Below are 19,040 nucleotides of genomic sequence, written 5' to 3' on the forward strand. Positions count from 1 at the left end.
GGGCGCGACCAGCGACGGACGCGGCCGAGGGAGGGTGAGCGGAGACGGAGCGGCGGCGGAGGGGCGGCGGCGGCGGAGGGGCGGGGCCGGGGCGCGGCCAGCGTGGGGCGGGACCTGGGGGGGCGAGCGCGCACCGGGGACGGGACGACAGCGGAGGGTGGAGCCAGGGGAGGGCGATCGCGGAGCCGGGACGGGCGTCGGCGGAGGGGAGGGGCTGCGACCGGCGTGGGGCTGCGGCCGGCGTTGGGCGGGGCCTGGAGAGGGCGAGCTTGGAGCGGGGACGGGCGTCGGCGGAGGGGCGGGGTCGCGGCCGGGATACGGCCGGTATGGGGTAGGACCCGCGCAGGTTGAGTACGGAGGTAGGAAGAGGCGGCCGCAGACCGTCCGGTCGGCTAGTGGTCGCTACTGCGCGCCGGCCGGCTGGCCGCTCGGGTCGGTTGGCGGCTGCTTGGTGTCCGAGGGAGCCTGCCGCTGCTTCCCCACTTCCGGGGAGCTGTTTGGGGCAGTTCCTTAGGGTCACGAGGCCTCTTACCCTGCGTGCGCAGACGTCTCCCGGTTGGGGTGACCGGTGTGTGCACGGCCCACGTTGTCTGGACGCGCTGGGCTGGGGGTGCGGGGCCGGCGAGACTCCGGCCGTGGCTGCTGCGCTGGGCGCAGGTTCGCGGAGCGAGCAGAGGTGGCAGAGGCCAACCGGGAGAGAGCGGAGCGTCCTCGGCTGGAGGCAGAGCCGCAGGCACGGGCTCGGTGTCCGGGACTTGGGGCGAAGCGGGGCTGGCCTCCGAGGATCCGTGTAGGTCGTTAAGTGCTCCGTGTATGGCAAGTTCACGTTGTCCGACGTCTGCTGCCGGAGCTATCTGAAAATGTGTAATTGTTTAGGGAAAAAAAAATGACACGTGATACTTTCTTCAGGGTGTGGGGCTATTTCCACATTTGGTGTAGGGACACTGCAATGAGATTTTGCAGTGAGAGGGGGAGATTGGACTCAACTGCGAATACAGTGTGACAGTTGGTAATTTATAGCCAAAGAGCAGAGTGGTGGTGGTGGTGGGGTCAGTGGATAGCAAATTACTAGCAGGAAATATGAGGGGTTAGAGGTTGTGAGTAAAATGACCTAATAGGCTTCTTGCTGAAGACCATCCAGGGTGATCACACATGAATTGTGGGATAGTGGAGGATAAAGAATCTGCGCAGATATTATGGGGGCTAAGGGCAGGCTGCCCCAAAATGTACAATGACATATTGATCATTTTAAATAAAAATTACTTAAGAGACAGCCTATGCAAGAAGAACACTCAGACTCTCCTCTTTCTCCCTGAAGGCAGGAATTAAATCTGCTACGTGGAGGGTATCATCTCTGTACTGATGAGAGAAAAACTCTCTAAAGGGCTAATATACAAAGGAAGCCGTTTTAGATTTCTAAGTCAACATAACTGTATATAGACTTTATGCAAACTTGATTTATGGCCCCCCCACGCGCATTGTACATCTGCTTTGAGAATGAGCAGTGAATCCTTTCCTAAAGGAAAACGATTTTGTCCTTGTGATATCCATCAATGCTCCCACTCTCTGTATTTCTTTAAGATAAAACTTGTGATTCCTGCCAGTGTGTTAGTCTATAATCTTTTGAGCTTTTACAAGATGTAAAAAGTACATAACCTTGTAAAAACTGTTCATTCTCCCAAGCACATTATTCTCTGTGAAGAGTGTGTTTCCTGGGCAGCCGTCTGAACTTGGACTTGAAAGAAACTCTCTCTTTCTTTCTTTCTTCTAAAAGATACGTTCGCTTTGCATCAGCCTTTCCTGTTGTAGTCAGCAGGGTATCAGAGCATCTGTGAGAACAGCTGCATGTTGTCCAGAACTCGGCACTGGGTAGCAGCTCAGGACCTCTGTGCTCCTCTGACTTCTCAGCACCTCATGGGTTTATTGGGTGAGTTCTGATATCCCGATCTCCTCAATTTGAGTTGAGGGCCTGACTTTTATTCCAGCTGTTGAAGGGTGTTGGTCATGTCCTTTTTTTTTTTTTTTTTTAAAGATTTATTTATTCATTTTAGAGAGTGGGAGAGAGAGTGCGAACAGGGAACGAGGGAGAGAGAATCTCAAGCATACTTCCAGCCAAGCGCAGAGCCCAATGTGGACAGATCTTAGGACCCTGAGATCATGACCTGAGCCGAAACCAGGAATCGGATGTCCAACAGACTGAGCCACCCAGGTGCCCCTACCAGTAATGTTCTTTAGGTGGGAATAACCTAGAGGGGTTCAGTTGTTGGGTTGTTTTAAATTGGCATTATACTACTTGATGTAATTGATAAAAGCCTTGAGTAAATTTTCTGGCTAGAAATATGAGAGACTGAGTCATTCAGCTTGGAAGAGAAAGGACATTCGCTGCTTCTGGACAAACAGCACTTCGGGGAGACTTCCCAGGAGAGAGAACTGGGAAGCCTTGATTGCTGAGGAAGCCCCGGGACCCATAGGGGCAGTCAGTACCAAAGGGGACCAACAGTCCTTAGTGTCAGATGAAGCCTCAGAAGGCTCTTCGGAGTATGGGCCCCCTGCACCCTGAAGGCTATGCCAGTGGGTGGGGTAGGCTAGACCTCCATGGGGGCTGGCATGCCCCCTCCTCACAGGGTGCTGACTGTGCATGGGCAGGTGGGGATGGTCGGGTAAGTTTGGGACCTGGAACTGGGCAGTGTCTGGCCAGGCTGGGTGACAGGAGGACATTGTTGGGGGTATTCATGCCATCTGCCTTTTTCCAAGCCTTAACCTGCATAATTGGGCCTATCCCTCCTTAGGGCAGACCTGGAAGACTTGGATTGCTGTGCCAGGTCAGCGCCTGGCCACTGACTGAGGAGCTGGCTGAACTCAGCGCCTGGGAGCCTATGGGGCAGCCTGTCTGCAGGTGAGCGTCTGTTGCCGGTTGAGAGCTGCCACGTCAGAGAGAGTTTCAGTGGGCGGTCTCCCTCTACCTGGAGGTTGTACAGATAGACGTGGACTCTTACTGTGGTGGAACTTTTTCAGTATTGGCCCCGAAATCTGCCTAATTTGTATTCCTGTATTAGAAAAATATACATATTTCATCCAGAATGTAATGCTATAAATATGTGGCCTGCCTTTCTGCACAGGACTGTGTGGCTGCGAGGATATTCTTCACTAAGATAGCTGGGAGACTGGATTCCTGGTAAGCCCGGGACCCCACGGGCAGCCCTTCAGGTAAAGTGAGGACTGACACCTCAGAAATACTTGGGGATGGGAGGTCTCCTTCTGCCCTGGATGGTGTTGGGGTGGTTACAGTGCGAATCATGGCGCCAGTGGCCTGGAGGGCCTGGACTGGCCCCCCACCCTCACGTGGTGGAAGAGGTGCTGTACTGTGCATACGTGAGCCAAAGCACAGCAAAGCCAGCAACACGGGCACAAGGCAGTGTGTTGGGAGTAGCCCATTAGGAACAGGAGGTATCTGCCGCATTTCATCAGTCATCAGGACCGCTGAACGTATTTGCCTAAGGGCAGAGCTGGAGGAATCTGGGGGGTGGTGTGGGATGTTCTAGGGACCCTCCGAACACAGACCTCTGGGAGCCTTGGGTGTTGGAGGATCCCTGGGCCCAGTGGGGCATCCAGTTCAAGTTGCCACCTTTGAAAGCATTTAAGGGAGAAACCACTCCAGACCGTGGTGGTATGTAGGTTTGGGGGCCCAAGCTGAGCCGAACAGCCCACAAGGTAACCAGCAGACAAAGGTTAGGTAACAGTGAGGGGCTGACTGTGCACCCTCAGGCTGAGCCTAATTGTCAGGGACCCACTATGCATGCACAGCCAGAGGCTGGCTGAGAGGTGTCTGACTGGGCGTGAACAGGCAGCCCAGGCCTGAGGGAATGCATGCAACTGAAAAGACAAATGGGAGGGAGGGAGATCCTGGGCCCTGGAGCAGGCTCCAGATGGACCCCTTTGACCTCAACATAGACCCCAGGGAGTGCTGGTTGTTTGAGAAGCCCCGGAACTCATGAAGCCTCCCAGTTTCAAAAGGGATCTGTCTGTGCCAGTCTGAAGCTTCTGCCTTTGAAACAGTTTCAGGGAGTAACCACTCTCCACCCTGGAGTGGTGCACTTTGGGGCATTGGCCTGAGCCCAGTATTCCATGAGGGGCTTGGCCAACAATGTTGGGGGGGGTGGCAGGTGACTGAGGAGGGCTGACTGTACACTTACAGGCTACTCAGGCCTGGGGGCAGGCCTGGACTTGGAACAGGAGACCATAGGTACAACTCTGACCCCAGTAGCCCACCATGGCCCTGATTGGCAAGGTGTCCTGGCAACTACCAAATGTGCGTGCACAGTTGGACACCAGTGATGGGGGGCTGACTGCATAGATGTGGCTGCCGTAGGCCCTGGAGGGCCTGGATCTTGAGAAGCAGCCATGAGCAAAGCCTAGGCGTGGATGCAAGCTCCTGGTGGGACATGGCGTCTGCAGAATCCAAGCTATATTCTTCCCAGCTGCACGTACCACCCCTGAAGACAAAGCTGCAGGAATCTGGGCTGACTTGACAGGAGGGTCTGGAGGGACAGTCAGGCTGCCCTCTAGAGGGACACCTGGAGAAGCCTGGGACCCCTCAAACAGCCAGTCCACCTGGGGGTGACTGTCACAGGTTGAACCTGCCACCTCAGAAAGATTGTTTTCGTGTGGGCTGCCTCCACCCTGCTGCTCTGGGGTTGACCTGGAGCTCTGCAGTACTGGAGGCCAAGGTGGGCTAGTGGGCTGGCAAAGTGTAGACAGTGCTTCTACAGACCATGCGGGTCAGGGTAGCCACGGACCTGGAACAGGGCAGTTGTAGGAAGAGGCCGTGTCACAGGTGTAGTCTACTTTGTGGGTCCCTGAAGTCAGTCTCATAGGAAGTCTTAGCTCACACAGAGTTACATATTTCCACTGGAGCCAAGCTAGATGCAGTTGCACTCCCTTGTCAGCATGGGTCCAGCGGCTTCCTGGCTGGTGTATCTTCCCACAAAAGACCCCTGGGAGCCTTGATTGCTGGTAAAGCTGGGGACCCCATCAGGCAGGCAGGGTTGCTGGGGGCTGACTGCCACCACTTTCAAACTGCCTCCTCTGAAAAAATTCTCGGGGGTGGGATCCCTCTGCCCAAGAGACTGTGTGGGTGATTGGGGTGTGGGCAGAACTCCACAGGCAGAGAGAGACCTGGCTTCCTCAAACAGGCGAGGGGGTGGCAAGGCATGCAGATGCAGGGGCTGGGACCAGAAGAGGGCAGGTGTGCAGAGAGGTTGGCTCTTGTGAATGGGTCTTTGGCTATCCAAGTCCTCTGCCTAATTCCCAGCTCTCTTACACAAAGGAGTCTGTTCTCCCCCCAAGGTAAAGCTGGAGGAGCATGGACTGCCTTGGCCAAACAGGGCCCACGCGGCTGTCAGGGTATCCTTCACAAAGAGACACCTGGGAACCTTGATTCCTGGTAACCCTGGGATGCCATCAGGTACACAGCCAGTTGTGGTAGGGACTGACTGTTGACTCAGAAACATGTTGTAGGGGAGCGTACCTTCTGCCCTGGAAGGTGTTCAGGTGTTTTGGGATCCAATCGAGGCCCCAGAAGCCTGGAGGGCCCCAGCTGGCCCTGCTGCCCTGGGGGGGGGCGGTAGAAGTAGGGGGCACTGTGAGAATTGCACAATGCAGGGGACCCAGAACCCGAGGGACGAGGCAGGTGTTGTGAGTGGATGGTGATGGTATGAAGGATCTGCTTCGTTTTCATCATTGAATCTTGCTCTGAGAGCAGAGCTGGAGGAATCTGGTGAGCCCCCCTGGATGAGCCTTTGTGGGATTGTGTGGGGGACCCACCAGACACAGACCTATGGGAGCCCTGGATGTTGGATAATCCCTGGGCCCAATCAAGCATGCAGTCCAAAAGGAGTCTGTCTCTGGGCAGTTTTAAGCTGCCACCTTTGAAAGAATTTGGGGGAGTAAGCTATCTTGACCCTGGGATGTGCAGGTCCAGGGAAACTGGCCAAGAGGAAATCAGCAGACTTCTGGGTGCCTTTCACATATGGGCCTGCTGGGCCTCACTTTCCTGCCCACATGGGTTTTTAGGAGACCAGACAGGCTAGGGCTTTTTCTAGGGGCTGGTTTAAGTAGGAGAGCTTGCTTCTTTTCTAAGCAAGGTTATCTCAGAGTGAAGGGTAAATTGTGTCCCCAAAGAGGGATAAGTCCATGTCCTGACGTCAGGACCTCATTTGGAAGTAGGATCTTTGCAGAGTTAAGTAGGTAATAGGAGTCATTAGGGCGGTCCTAATCCTGCCTGACTTGTGTCCTTGTAAAAAGAGGAGAGACACAGACACAGGAAAAGCCGTGTAAAGACAGAGAGTGTTGCAAGAGGCATTGCCACAGCCTGGGGATCCCTGGAGCCTCCAGAAGCTGTGGCCCCTATGTGGCGGGTGGGGGGGGTGGAGGAAGGGGGTGGACCCTGGACGGTTCCATGTCCCCTGCGTGGTGGTGGGGGGTGGACCCTGGACGGTTCCATGTCCCTGCGTGGTGGTGGGGGGTGACCCTGGACAGTTCCATGTCCTCTGCGTGGCGGGGGACCCCCAGCCGGTTCAATGTTCCCTGCGTTGTTGGGGGGGGTGACCCTGGACGGTTCCATGTCCCCCGTGTTGGGGGGGGAGCAACTCCCACAGGATGCTCGCAAGTTGGTTCCGTGGGAGACTGCAGGGTGCTGAATCCCCGCACCTGCTTGGCCATCACAGCCTTCTTCTTGGGGCTCCGGTCAGCACGGGATGTCCCTGGGGCGTGGGGGAGCTGGGCCTTCAGCCTCCACATGGGGGCCTTCGGGTGCTGACGAAAAGTGCAAGTTACTCTGCCAGAATGATGGAAGGTGAACTTCTCAGTGGCCACCTGGAATGGGGGCTGCGAGTGGCACTTAATGACTAAATTAGAAGCAGAGAGGGTGAACGTTGTTGGGCTATAAATGGGAGGGAAGGTCTGATCCTGGATACGGAGTGTCCAGGACCCACAGACAGTGGATTCGTGGTTCCTGGGGCACCAAAGGGTAGGGTCACGGGGATTTTCCACAGTGGACGGTGGCGATGGTTGTACCACTCCTGAATATACAAAACACTGAGGTTTATATTTTGAATGAGTTAGTTGTAAGGTGTGCGAATTCTACCTCAGTACAGGTGTTATATCAGAAATAACTCGGGGATTCCAGAGCCACCTCCACAGTCTGTCGCAGGAGCTGTGAGCGGGGTAGGACCGGCGTGTCTGACCGGGCGCTCTGAGCGTGCCGCACAAAATCCCTGCTGCATGAAGCTCTTGGGGGCTGATTTGGACCTCAGCCCGCGAGGCCCGATCTGCGGCCTTGCCATCCTCTCAGGAATGAAGCATCGCCCCCCAGCAGAAGGTGAGTGGACCTGAACAGCCCCTCCTTCTCTCCCAAGAATGGTGACCGCTGAGCTGTACCATAGCAACCAAGGCAAGAGCGTGGTGCACGGAATGACCGAGAAGTTTGCCTCGGTGGGGTGGGCTCTGCGGAGTCCGGAGTCCTTGAGCCCCCGGCCTGAGGGCATGGGAGCTTCCTCCCCAGGGTCAGTGTCTCTGGCCTGGGTCCCTCAAGGGTGGGGGCTGTGCTGTGAGGCCTGGGGGTTGAAGCAGCCAGGGCATTAGCATTTTCCTGGTAGAAATCATGCTACTTCTGGTAGTTTGTTGGGAAGACCACCTTTTTAAAAGTAAAGAGTAACTTTAAACTTTTAATATTAGGAATCATTTTGTATATGTGGAAAATATAAAATTGTAAATACAAAGCAGTCATCCAGACCACGAAACAGCACAGACAGTAAGTGCCCGAAGTGCACTGCCCTGGTCATAACCTCCTTCCCCACCATGAGCTGTCACCCGGAATCTGGTGGTCACAGTATTCTGGTGCTCATGGTTTACCCCACATGTGCACCCAGAAATAATGTAGCCCAGCTCCGCCTGTTTCAACTGTGTGTGCAGGAGGGCCTAGTGCCGTCTGCTTTGTCCTTTTTTTCCCCCCCAGTTTCTTTAAAATTTAAATTCAATTTGCCAAGTTATAGTACAGCATTAGTTTTTGATGTAGTGTTCAGTGATTCATCAGTTGCATATCACACCCAGTGCTCATCACAACATGTGCCCTCCTTAAGACTTGTAAAAATACAAGTTAAAAAGTGAATGTGAAAATTGAGTTGATATAATAGGCATCTAGTTGAAATGAGAAGGCAAAAAGAAAAATACAACAGAGAAAAAATGCATGAGAAAAGGAAAAAAAAGAAAAGGAGAATTATATTTGAAAAATAAACAAGTTGTGAGGCCACACCTGGAGCTCAATATACAATTTCCCCTGGTGTTGGGATTTTACAGTCTTAGGAGATCCATAGGATGGTCATCCACCTGTTCTTCCAACCTGTTTTCTGGGGGAGGGGCCTGCCGGCTGCTTCTCGGGTAACCCTGCCTGGGTGGAGTTGCCCCGCCCCTGTCAGGGGGAGGGGCTCAGTGGAAACCAGCCTTCTTTTTTTCTTTTTTTTGAGAATTTAATGACTCTTTATTAATAATATTTTTTAAATTTTATTATGTTAGTGGAAACCAGCCTTCTGTGTGGCTCTTGTTCCCTGGAGGCTTTCCGCTCCTCTTCAGCGGGTCAGAGCATAAATGGCCATGGCCAAACCTCTGGCCCAGAGCAGAAAAATCTCAGTCTCCCTGCCGTCTTTAATAAACCCTCCAGGGCAGTCTCCACTTCTGCCTGCAACTCTGAAAACCGCAGCCTCCCGGCTGTGTGTGCCCACAGCAATCCTCTCAGAAGTGTTTTCAGGCCTGGGAGAGTCTCGGCCCTTTGCGCTCTTAAAACAGCCAGCGGCTGAGAGCTCCACACACCCGTACCTCCGGAATCAGATCTGGGTTCCACCCTAGGGCCCCTTCCTGGCCACTACTGCTCTGTGAGTCTTTACCTGGTTGTGGGCGCAGGTTCCAGATTTTTTCAGGCTGTTCAAGGAAAGAGTGGTTATCGACTGGCCTGGTTTGCAGTTTATGGCAATCCGAGCTGAGAGTCCCTTCCTGGGCTCGCTGACCATAACCTGCTTCCTGGCTCCAGTGCTCGGGCCAGGAATCTCCTTTTGCTCGCTGGTCCCTCATAACCTGAGACCACAATGCCCCACCTAGAATTCTGCCTTTTCATTTCCTGAGCCCCTTTCAGAGTGGGATGTGTCTTACTACAGCAGATTTCTAAGGGTTCCGATTTTGTGCTCTGGTGTTATATCAGTTTCCAGGCTCCGGCTTATGGAGGCTCCTCCCCCTTCTGTTTATCCTCTGATATCTCCCCGAAGATTCATGACTCCGAGCGTCCTACCTTGCAAAAAGCAGTGCTTTTGCGCTTGTAGAGATCCAGATATATATTCTTATATCTCAGGCTGATTTCATGGGTGTTCAAAATGGTTTGACAAGATGTGGTCCATATATACAATGGAATATTACTCAGCCATCAGAAAGAACCATTACCCAACATTTGCAGCAACATGAACGGGACTGGAGGAGATAATGCTAAGTGAAATAAGTCAAGCAGAGAAAGACAATTATCATACGGTTTCACTCATTTATGGAACATAAGAAATAGGGAGATGGGTAGGAAAAGAAAGGGAAGAATGAAGGGGGGTAAACAGAAGGGGGAATGAACCATGAGAGACTGTGGACTCTGGGAAACAAACTGAGGGCTTCAGAGGGGAGGGAGTGGGGGATGGGCTAGCCCGGTGATGGGTATTAAGGAGGGCACGTATTGCATGGTGCACTGGGTGTTATAAGCAAATAATGAATCATGGAACTTTACATCAAAAACTAAGGATGTACTTTATGGTGACTAACATAATAAAAAATTATTATTAAAAAAAAAAAAACCAAAATGGTTTGACAGATATCCACCTACATTCAGGGGACCAGTTGAAATGGGGTCCCCTACTCCTCCGCCATCTTGCCTCCTCCCTACAGACCTTTTGAATGGCTCCTTGTGAATGAACCCAATCAAGACTTCTGGCAGCATGTTCATCCCTGGGAAGAGGGATGCCATAGCCCCATGCTTTACAGAGGAGGAAACTGTGGCAGGGCTCGTCTAGAGCTAGAATCAGCTCCGACACTAACTGCAGAGTTAGAGGCAATGCCAGGGTCAGGAGAGGAGCCAGCTGCAGCACTGGCTCGAGCATGAGCTCCAGTGTTACAGCCTGCGCCCACAGCAGGAGGACAGGGGCCTCTGGGACAAGCTGCAGAGGTACAGAAAGCTCCAGCAGCAGCACTACCACCAGAACTGGAGGCAGAAAACACTAGTTTCAGCTCAAACACAAATGCCAGAAAGAGAGGCAGTTTTATCCCCAACTCCTGTGAAAGCTCCTGCGATACTTCTCTAGCACCAGATCTAGAGCTAGAACGAGGTCGAGTCAGAGGTCCAGAACTCGCTGAGGCGCACCAGTTCCAAGCTGGAACCTGGCTGGCTCCAGAGCCAACACCAGCCGCAACCAGGGCTCTAGTTCCTACACACGAGCTACCAGTAGCTCAGGCAGCACCACCGGCAACTCCAGACACAGACTGTCTTGTCCCCAATTCTCGTGTCAACTCCGCCGCCAGCTCTAGAACTGTGACGCCTCTATAGCTCCATCACCAGCTCCAGAGACAGAGCCAGTGCCCCACCTTCGGCTCCAGCATCACCTCCTGGCACAGAGCCAGCGCTGGCTCCCCCTGCAGAGCTAGAGCTGGTGGGCGCTGCACAGCAAGACCAAATCCAGCAGCAGCCCCAGAGCTCGAGCTCCAGCCCCACCGCCCGTCCCAGGGGATGAGCCACAACCAGGGCCAGTTCCACTGCCGGAGTCTTCATGTCCTCTCCGGGAAAGGCATTCCTTTTCTTTTCCTTTTTATGATTACGTGTGTTATGTTTCAAACTTAATATAAAATAAACTTTATCTTTTTAAACATTTAAAATTGTACAATTCACTGACATTAACTACATTTCCCATGCTGTGCACCATCACCACTATCCAGTTCCAGAACATTTCCATCACCCCAGAGAGAAACCCCGCACCCAGTAAGCAGTCAGTCACTTGCCATTCCCTACCTCCCCTGCTCCCTGGCAACCACTAATCTGGCACCTGTCCCTACTCATTTACCTAGGATGAATTTTTCATACTCATGGGATCATACAGTGTTTGGTACTTTGCATCGAGTTTCTCCCACTCAGTATAATGCTTTTGAAGTTCACCCAGATGATAGCGAGTACTAATGCTTCTCTCCTGTTATGGCTGAATGAATTCCATTGTATGAACATACCTCGTTGTGTTTATCCATTCAGCTGTGGATGGACATGTGGGTGGTTTTCATCTTTCGGTTACTGTAATAGTGCTGCTATGAATACTTATGCGCAGGCTCTTGTTAGAGTACCTGTATTCAATTCTTTCGGTTAGTGAATGAGTGGAATTGGGTCAAATGATAATGGTGTGCTTAACATTTGGAGGACTTGCTTCGCCCTTTGCCACAGCGGCTCTACCATTTTACATCTCCCCCAGTGATGTATGAGGGTTCCTAGTTCTCAAAATCCTCTCTAATACTTGTTATTTCTGTTTATTCAGTATAGCCCACCCCTGCCCGGGCATGGGAAGTATATCTTTGTGGTGTTGGCTTGCATTTCCCTGCTATCTACTGATCATCATTTCCCATGTGCTTAGTGTACCATCTGTCTATCTTCTTTGGAGAAATGTTTACTATTTTTAATGGGATTGTTTATGTTCTTAAGTTGTAGGAGTTCTTTATATATTCTAGATGCAAGACCCTTATCAGAGTTATGATTTGCAAATATTTCCTACCATTTTTTTGGGTTTCTTTACAGTCTCTTGAGATTGTCCTTTCACTCAAAAAGTTTTTACCAATGTTGAAGTCCTGTGTCTCTGTTTTTTTCTGTTGTTGCTTGTGCTTCGGGTGCCATATTAGAGACACCATTGCCAAATCCAAGGGAATGAAGATTTACCCCTATGTGCTCTTAGTTTATTTCTCTAGTGTTAAGAGTTTTTGCTCTTAGATTTAATTTTTTATTCATTTGGAGTTAACTTCTTTACATGATGTAACGTAATGCTGTGACTTCACTCCTTTGTATGTGGATATCTGGTTTCCCAACACCAGTTGTTGGAGACACTGTTTTTGCCTCATTGAATGACCTTGGTATCCATGTTGGAAAACAACTGACCATACATGTATGTGTTCCTTGGTTCTCAATGGTATTCCATTGACTCCTAAGTGTTGGTTTTCTCTGCTCATACCTTTCAGGAAATATTATAATCTCAAATAGTTTTTTTTTAATTCTTAGGATTATTTGCATAAAAGATCATGTCATATATAAATAACTTTTCTTTTTCCTTTCCATTTGGGAGCTTTTAATTATGCATCTTGTGTAACTGCTCTGACCAAACTTCCATGACAGCATTGAAATGAAGTGGTGGAAGTGGGCATCCTTGATTTATTTGTCATCTTAAGGAGAAAACTCTCAGTCTTTGACCACTGAGAATGATATACGTATGAGTTGTTTCATAAATATCCTTTATCATAATTTTTAAAAGACTCATTTATTTTAGAGAGAGAGTGCACAAAGCCGAGAGCAGGGAGGGGCAGAGGGAGAGAATCTCCAAACAGACTCCCCACTGAGTACAGAGCCCTCCCTGGAGCTCAGTCTCACCACCCAGGAGATCATAGCCCAAACCAAGAGTTGGACAATCAACCCACTGAGCCACCCAGGCACCCCTCCTTTATCACAATTTAATCTTCTATTTCTATTTTATTGAGAGCACTTATTATGAAAAGGTTTGTTGAAGCTTGTCCTACATCAATTGAGATGATCATGTTTCTTATTGATGTCGTATATGACATGAATTAGCTACGATGAACAGCCTTTGCATACCTGGAGTAAATCACACTTGGTCATGATGTATAGTCCTTTCAATGTGCTGCTAGAATCTCTTTGCTAGAATTCTGTTGAGGATTTTTGCATCTCTCTTCATAAAGGATTTTGGCCTGCAGTTGTCTTTTTTCGTAAGGTCTTTGTCAGTCTTTGGAATCAGGGCAATGCTGGCATTATAGGGTGACATGGGAAGTATTCCCTCCTCTTGTACTTTTTGCAGAATTTCAGAAGCATTGGTGTTACATCTTCTTTAAAGGTGTAGGACAAATCACCAGGGAAAGCATCGGGGTCTGGGCTTTTCTTTGTTGAGAAGTTCTCATTACTGCTTCAGTCTATTTACTTATTATAGGTCTACTCAGAATCTCCATTTTTTCTGGAGGTAGTTTTGGTAGTTTGTGTGGTTCTCAGCATTTATCTGCTTCATCTCAGTTAGCCAATTTGTTGGTATAAAATGGTTCCATTTTGGTCCCTTTTATCAATTTGGTAAATCTCAAAAAGAAAGAACTGTTGTTTTCACTGATTTTCTTGAGTGCTCTTCTCTTCCATTTATCTCTGCTCTAATCTCCACAATTTCTTTTGCTCTGTTAACTCTTATCTTCTTCTCCTTCCCCTCCCCCTCTTTCCTCTTCTTCTCCTCTTCCTCCTCCTCCTTTTTCTTCTTAACCAGAAAAACCCAATAGCAGTAACAGACACCAGCCAGTCAGAAGGCCACTGTCTAGGTTTGGGTTGTTGGGTAGAGAAGCAATTACAGACTGGAGTGGATCAGGCTACCTGGGCAATTTCTACCTCACCTGGCATTCCAGGCCACCCCAAACTGTAATTTCAGGCTGAACCTCTCCTACTGCAAGGTATGATGTCCAGCAATAGACTGACTGGGCTTCCCATAGACCAATCACAGCCTTGAGCAACTTCTGTGCTCTGGGAACGAGAAGACCAGCTGAATTTTGCCAAGGAGCACTCTCCATGGGCAGGAAACCCTACGTAGTACTGGGCACTGTCTTTTGTGCACTTCCTTCACACCTTCCCGTGTGTGGGTCACTGCCACCTGTGTCCATGGATACCCAGGTTGTCTGAGCCCCAAGAGCACCCATTCACCCAGGGTATCTGATCAGTGCAATGTCAGCCCTTCAATTCCACCACCAGACACCCAACACAGCACCCAAGACCAAAAGGAGTCCTCCCTCCAAGTCCTGTGAGCAGCTCAGATGCAGTGCCTACCTAAGCAGAAGGGACGTTGCCTGCCTGCTCTGCATGCACTCAGCCAGCAACTCCAGCTGGCTGTGGAGGAGATCAACATGGGCTTTGTCCCAGGGTCCCTGATGGCCAGGAAAAGAAGGTGACCTCCTCACCCTTTCTTCCTGACAGCCCTTCCTGGGGCATGGGTCCCCACTCCACATCCACAAGAGGCCAGGAATACTCAGTCTCTAGAAGCCTCCGGGCTATGCTGGCATGGGGTGCCGCGTACAATCCAGTGTTTCTGCTGATCTTGCAATTCCTCTCATTCTGGAGTTGACCTCCCAGTTATCCCTGGAAACCTCAGGCACCAGCTCAGCCTCAGGCAGCACCTCCTCCTCCTCAGCCTCCACCACATCCATGGCAGCCTTCGGCTCACACGAGCTCTGTGTCTCAGGGTCTGCAACCACAGCTCCTTGCTGCTGCTCTCCCTCCAACGGGTGGGCGGTGCTGCCGCATCCGCGTTAGCCTGAATGTGAAGATTGGCCCCAAGTACAAGAGCTTCCTGCTGAACTAGGCAGGTGGGGCGTCCCCATGGTCCCCTCATTCAGACCTCTCTGGGTACTGACTTCACTGGAGCAGCTACTCTGGAAAGAAGCCATCTCTGGACCTTCCAGGCAGCATGCCCAGGCCTGGGACGAGGCAGACGACCACCACAGACACCACTCTACACTTGAGAAACTGAGGCAGCCTCATCACCCCTGGCTGGTGCTTGGATACCCATGCTTCAGTGGGGCCAATAACATGCCCGCCAAGCTCCTTCCAAATCTAGGATGCAGTGGCACTAATAAGACTGCTTGGATCGTGTCCCCAGTGCCCCTCAACCTGCAGTGACCCCCAACTCCTTGCCTGACATCCGGAGAGCCCTGCGTGATCTGGTAGATGCTCTTCCCAGTGTGCACCCCTCACCCGGACCGGCCTCCTCCAGGGAGCCTGCCAAGCCTTTGTCCCTCAGAGCCCCCTGCCATCCCTCCCCATGGCCCCCATCCAGGATGGACTCACCTCCAAGGCTGGGCTCAGAGGCCACTTCCTCAGGCTTCTGTGCAAGCTCAGGCGTTGGGTCAGATTGACCTGGGTTCAAACCCACAGCAGGGCCATGTCGCAGCCCTGTGACAGGCAAGCTCCTATGGTAACAGGAACTCAGTTTTCTACTTTGAAAATGGCTCAGTGACTCCCACCTAAGGAGGGTGTGTTAGGGATTAAAGTAGGGAGATGAGGGTGTTTGAAGTGCTGGACCATGGGGGGCTCGGGCGTGCTGCCAGGAAGACAGGAGGAGGGGATTTAGAGGAGGAAAATGCGGCCCGACCTTCTCCCTGCCCAGACTGGTGTCCACCGCCCCCTCCTCTGACCCAGCCATGCATCGAGAGGAACACTGGAGTGGAACGTGTGGGCAAGGACGGCAGGGTGGGGGGTATATTTCATTTCTCTCTAGTGCCCAGGTCTCCACGTCCACTCAATCCAGGGGCCCTGCCTCACAGGAGCCTAAAAGGACGTAGGGTCACTGAGCAGGCAGTAGAGACAGGGACACGGACGCCCAATCCCAGAGCGACCCCTTGGTGTTGTGTGCGCCTGCGGCGAGGTGGGGTCCTGCGCACGCGCGGACTGCTGGTCCGTGTGTGCGCCTGCGCAGGATCCACCGGCCTCCAGCGGACCGTTAGTGGGAGGATCTCGCCCCACCAGAGTGCTCCTGTGCCACACCCACCCAAGAGGTGGAGCCGACTGGCCACGCTGAGCCACACTAATGAGGTTCCTCCTCCAACCCCTCATGGGACAATTAGGAAACTGAGACAAGAGGTAGGGACTGGCCTGGGACCCATCAGGTGAGCAGAGGCTAGAGGAACAGGGAGGGTTCTGGCTTCCTAGGCCAGGGCTTCACCTTCCCATGCGATTTCCTTTGGGAATGAGAGCCCCTAAGATCCTGGGGGACCCTGCCTACCACTCCCATGTGGGGCCCTTTCCCCTGGGCATCCTCGTGTGGGCACAAGCACACACAAGGCTGTGCACACACTCAGACACACACAGACGCAGACACACACACACACACACACACACACACACTCACACTAACTCCCCAGGGCATTGTCTCTTGGGAACATGCCCAGGGCCATAGCATGAGGGGGAGACATGCCAGGCTGATGGCCAGGGAGTCCCCAAGATGCCCAAGGAGCTGCCATGGGCTCCCACATTCTAGAGACAGCCCCCTTTCTACTCAGTTCACTTGGCTGGAGATGCTCCAATGAAAAACCTGTTCTCCTGCTGTATCCCGATGTCCTGAGGATGTGGTCTCAGGAAAGCTGACAGTGAGAGCCCTTTCCTACACTGCAGACTTTGGGTCAGGTGTCACCCCTGGTGCCTCTGGCCATTTGCCCGGAGGGACCCAAAGGCAACACAGGGTGGCCCGGGACCAGCCAGGCCAGGCAGACACTGCTGTGATCCGACTGTGCAGCCCCAGCTCCCCTCCTCCTGTGTGCATGTGTGTAAAGAGGGGTCATGCAGGGTGGGCCCACCCTGAGCAGAAGCAGACTGACGAGGAATCAGAGCCCGGTGGGTGGGTCATGTTCACACCCCAGGTAAAGGCTGGCTGGCTGGGATGGGGTGTGCTAGGGTGGCATCCTTCTCCCCTGGATTCATCCCGAGCCCTGTAGATATATATTGCTGCATCTCAGGGCTGTGATCTCAGAGACGTAGGGGGAGTGGGTAAAGAGCAGTGAGGGCCAGGCCAGGGATATGATGCGTCTGAGCCGGCTACCTGTCCCTGTCTTTGCAGAGTCCCATCGAAGCTGCATTGTTTTCTGCTCCTGCACCTGGCTCTCACAATGGGCGCAAGCGGCGTTTGGCGGTGTCTCCTTCCCCCTGGAGCTGCTGATGAAGGGGTGAGGTGGCTGCAGCTCAGAAGGAGCTGCTGCAGGTGGCCTCCCCCCTGCAGTGGGCTGGCCTCGGCCTCTGAGGGGGCACCGGCTCCCAATCCTGGACAGGGCTCCTCAGACTCTGTGAAAGGGGCAGTTGGAGACGTCTCTGACGGGCCAGATGGGTTCACAGTGGCGACACCCACATGCCTGCCTCTCCGTGTGCCTTTGTAGAGACAGAACCCGCCCAGGGCCCCCCAGAGAAGCCGCAGCCAGGAAGGAGCCCTCACTGGGATGTCTCCCTGACTGCCGTGCACCAGCTGGGTGCTCTGAGCCCAGTCTTTGCTCGTGGCCCCACACCAGCCTCTGGCGGCTCCTCCCCATGTGGCCAGCCCTGACCCATGTGCAGACACCTCCATACACCCAGCCCCAGTCTTCTCACCCTCGGACTCGGCCTCCATGGGCTCCAGCTCACGGTCCAGTGAAGGACCAGCACGGGCAGTGGCCTGGGAGGTGGTGGAGGCCTTCCCAGGCAATCCACAGTTCTTGTTCCTAGAGAGCCCTCTGCAGTCACTTCCTCTGTGAGGGAGATGGAATGGGTGTCTGCCAGCTTCCTCCCAATGTCATCTGCGGTGTTCTGCAAAGACAGGGACCGGTAGCTAGCCCAGAGGCATCACAGCCCTGCCCGGCCATCCTCACTGTCCTCCTGCCCACTCCCCCTGATGCTCCCAGATCAGACACAGACCTGTGCTTGCACAGCCCAGAGCCTCCCAGAGAAGCCGCGGCCAGGAAGGAACCCTCACCGGGACGTCTCCCTGACTGCCGTCCACCCGCTGGGTGCTCTGAGTCCAGTCTTTGCTCTTGACCCCAGCCTCTCAGGGCTTCTCCCGGTGGGGCCCAGCACTGCCCCATCCCCAGATACCCATATACACCCACCCCGTGTCTTCTCACCGTCGGTGGGTCCAGGTCCTCCAGCAGAGTCCAGGGAAGGTGTGTACAGCGCTCCAGGTCGGAACCAGGCATGTTGAGCCCTATGTAGGCCACCAGCTGCTTGAGGCAGGGACTGTCTGGGGCTGAGAGGTGCTCTTGAGAACTGGTCCAGCCACGTGCCCAGAATGGAGGAGATGGCCCTGGAAGTAGGCGGGCAGGCAGCAGAATCAGTGGCCTGGCCCTTCCTCCCACACACCCCCTGGGATCCCCTGGGAATACTCCAGAGGCCAGCCCCACCCAGCCCACCCCCACGTGCCATGCAGGCAGGGGCAGGTCTGGTCAGCAGGCAGGGGCTGGCAGTCTCCACGGGAGGGAGCCCTACATCACTGGTGTGAGCACCCCTGCCTTCCTCAGCGGGGCCTGATGCACTCGTCTGTCTGGGGTCCCTCCCTGCTGCAAAGTAATCTCCAGGAGGGTGGGGGCCAGTGCCACCCTCCTCTCCAGGAGCCCACCCTACAGCTCCACTCCTGGAAATGTGCCACACTTCCAGAACCTTCGTTTGAGCTCCACTGTGTACAGAAAACCTAGGCACTCAGTTCCCCTGTCTCCCCAGTCTCTGGTCTGAGAGGTTTTCTTCCTGTTCAAACCCAACACTACCCTTTCTCAACTCCTCTCTCCCTCTTATTTTCTCTCCCCACAGAAAGGGTTCCCTCCCCACCACAGCAGGGCAGCTTTTCTCTCCCCCAATTCCTTTCCAGGGACCTCGCACTGCTCCACTATCTTCCTCCAACAGTGGAGATCCTTTTTATCTTTGCATCGATTTCCTGGGTGTCCCCAGCTGAACCTCAATACAGCTGCGTTTCAGGGACCAGGAAAGCCCAGGGTCACCCTATTTCTCCATCTTAACTTCTCCCATAATTTACAAGATTCCATTTAAATAGAGGCAGACACAGACCCACTCCTAGGGACATTTTGTTTATAGTAAGGAGGCTCTGCAAAGCAGTGACCAAGGGTGCTTCTGCGTAAATGGTCCAGGGTCAACTGGTTATTATATGAGAAAAAATTCATCTTTACTCTTACCTCATACCACGAACAAAAATCAATACCAGGTGGATCTT

At 53.0% G+C, this 19,040-nt stretch overlaps 1 long non-coding RNA gene across 1 annotated transcript; it reads left to right on the forward strand.

Annotated features, from left to right (window-relative positions):
* Positions 1-2,147: 2,147 nt before the first annotated feature.
* On the forward strand, positions 2,148-10,940 carry LOC103679345. The gene is made up of 6 exons (XR_005838273.1): positions 2,148-2,209; positions 2,790-2,896; positions 3,120-3,207; positions 5,347-5,464; positions 7,150-7,378; positions 9,970-10,940. It is a non-coding gene; the product is annotated as an uncharacterized LOC103679345 (long non-coding RNA).
* Positions 10,941-19,040: the final 8,100 nt, after the last annotated feature.

The sequence above is a fragment of the Ursus maritimus genome, unplaced genomic scaffold (genome assembly GCF_017311325.1).
Source record: "Ursus maritimus isolate PB19 unplaced genomic scaffold, ASM1731132v1 scaffold_28, whole genome shotgun sequence".
Taxonomy (NCBI): Eukaryota; Metazoa; Chordata; class Mammalia; order Carnivora; family Ursidae; genus Ursus; species Ursus maritimus.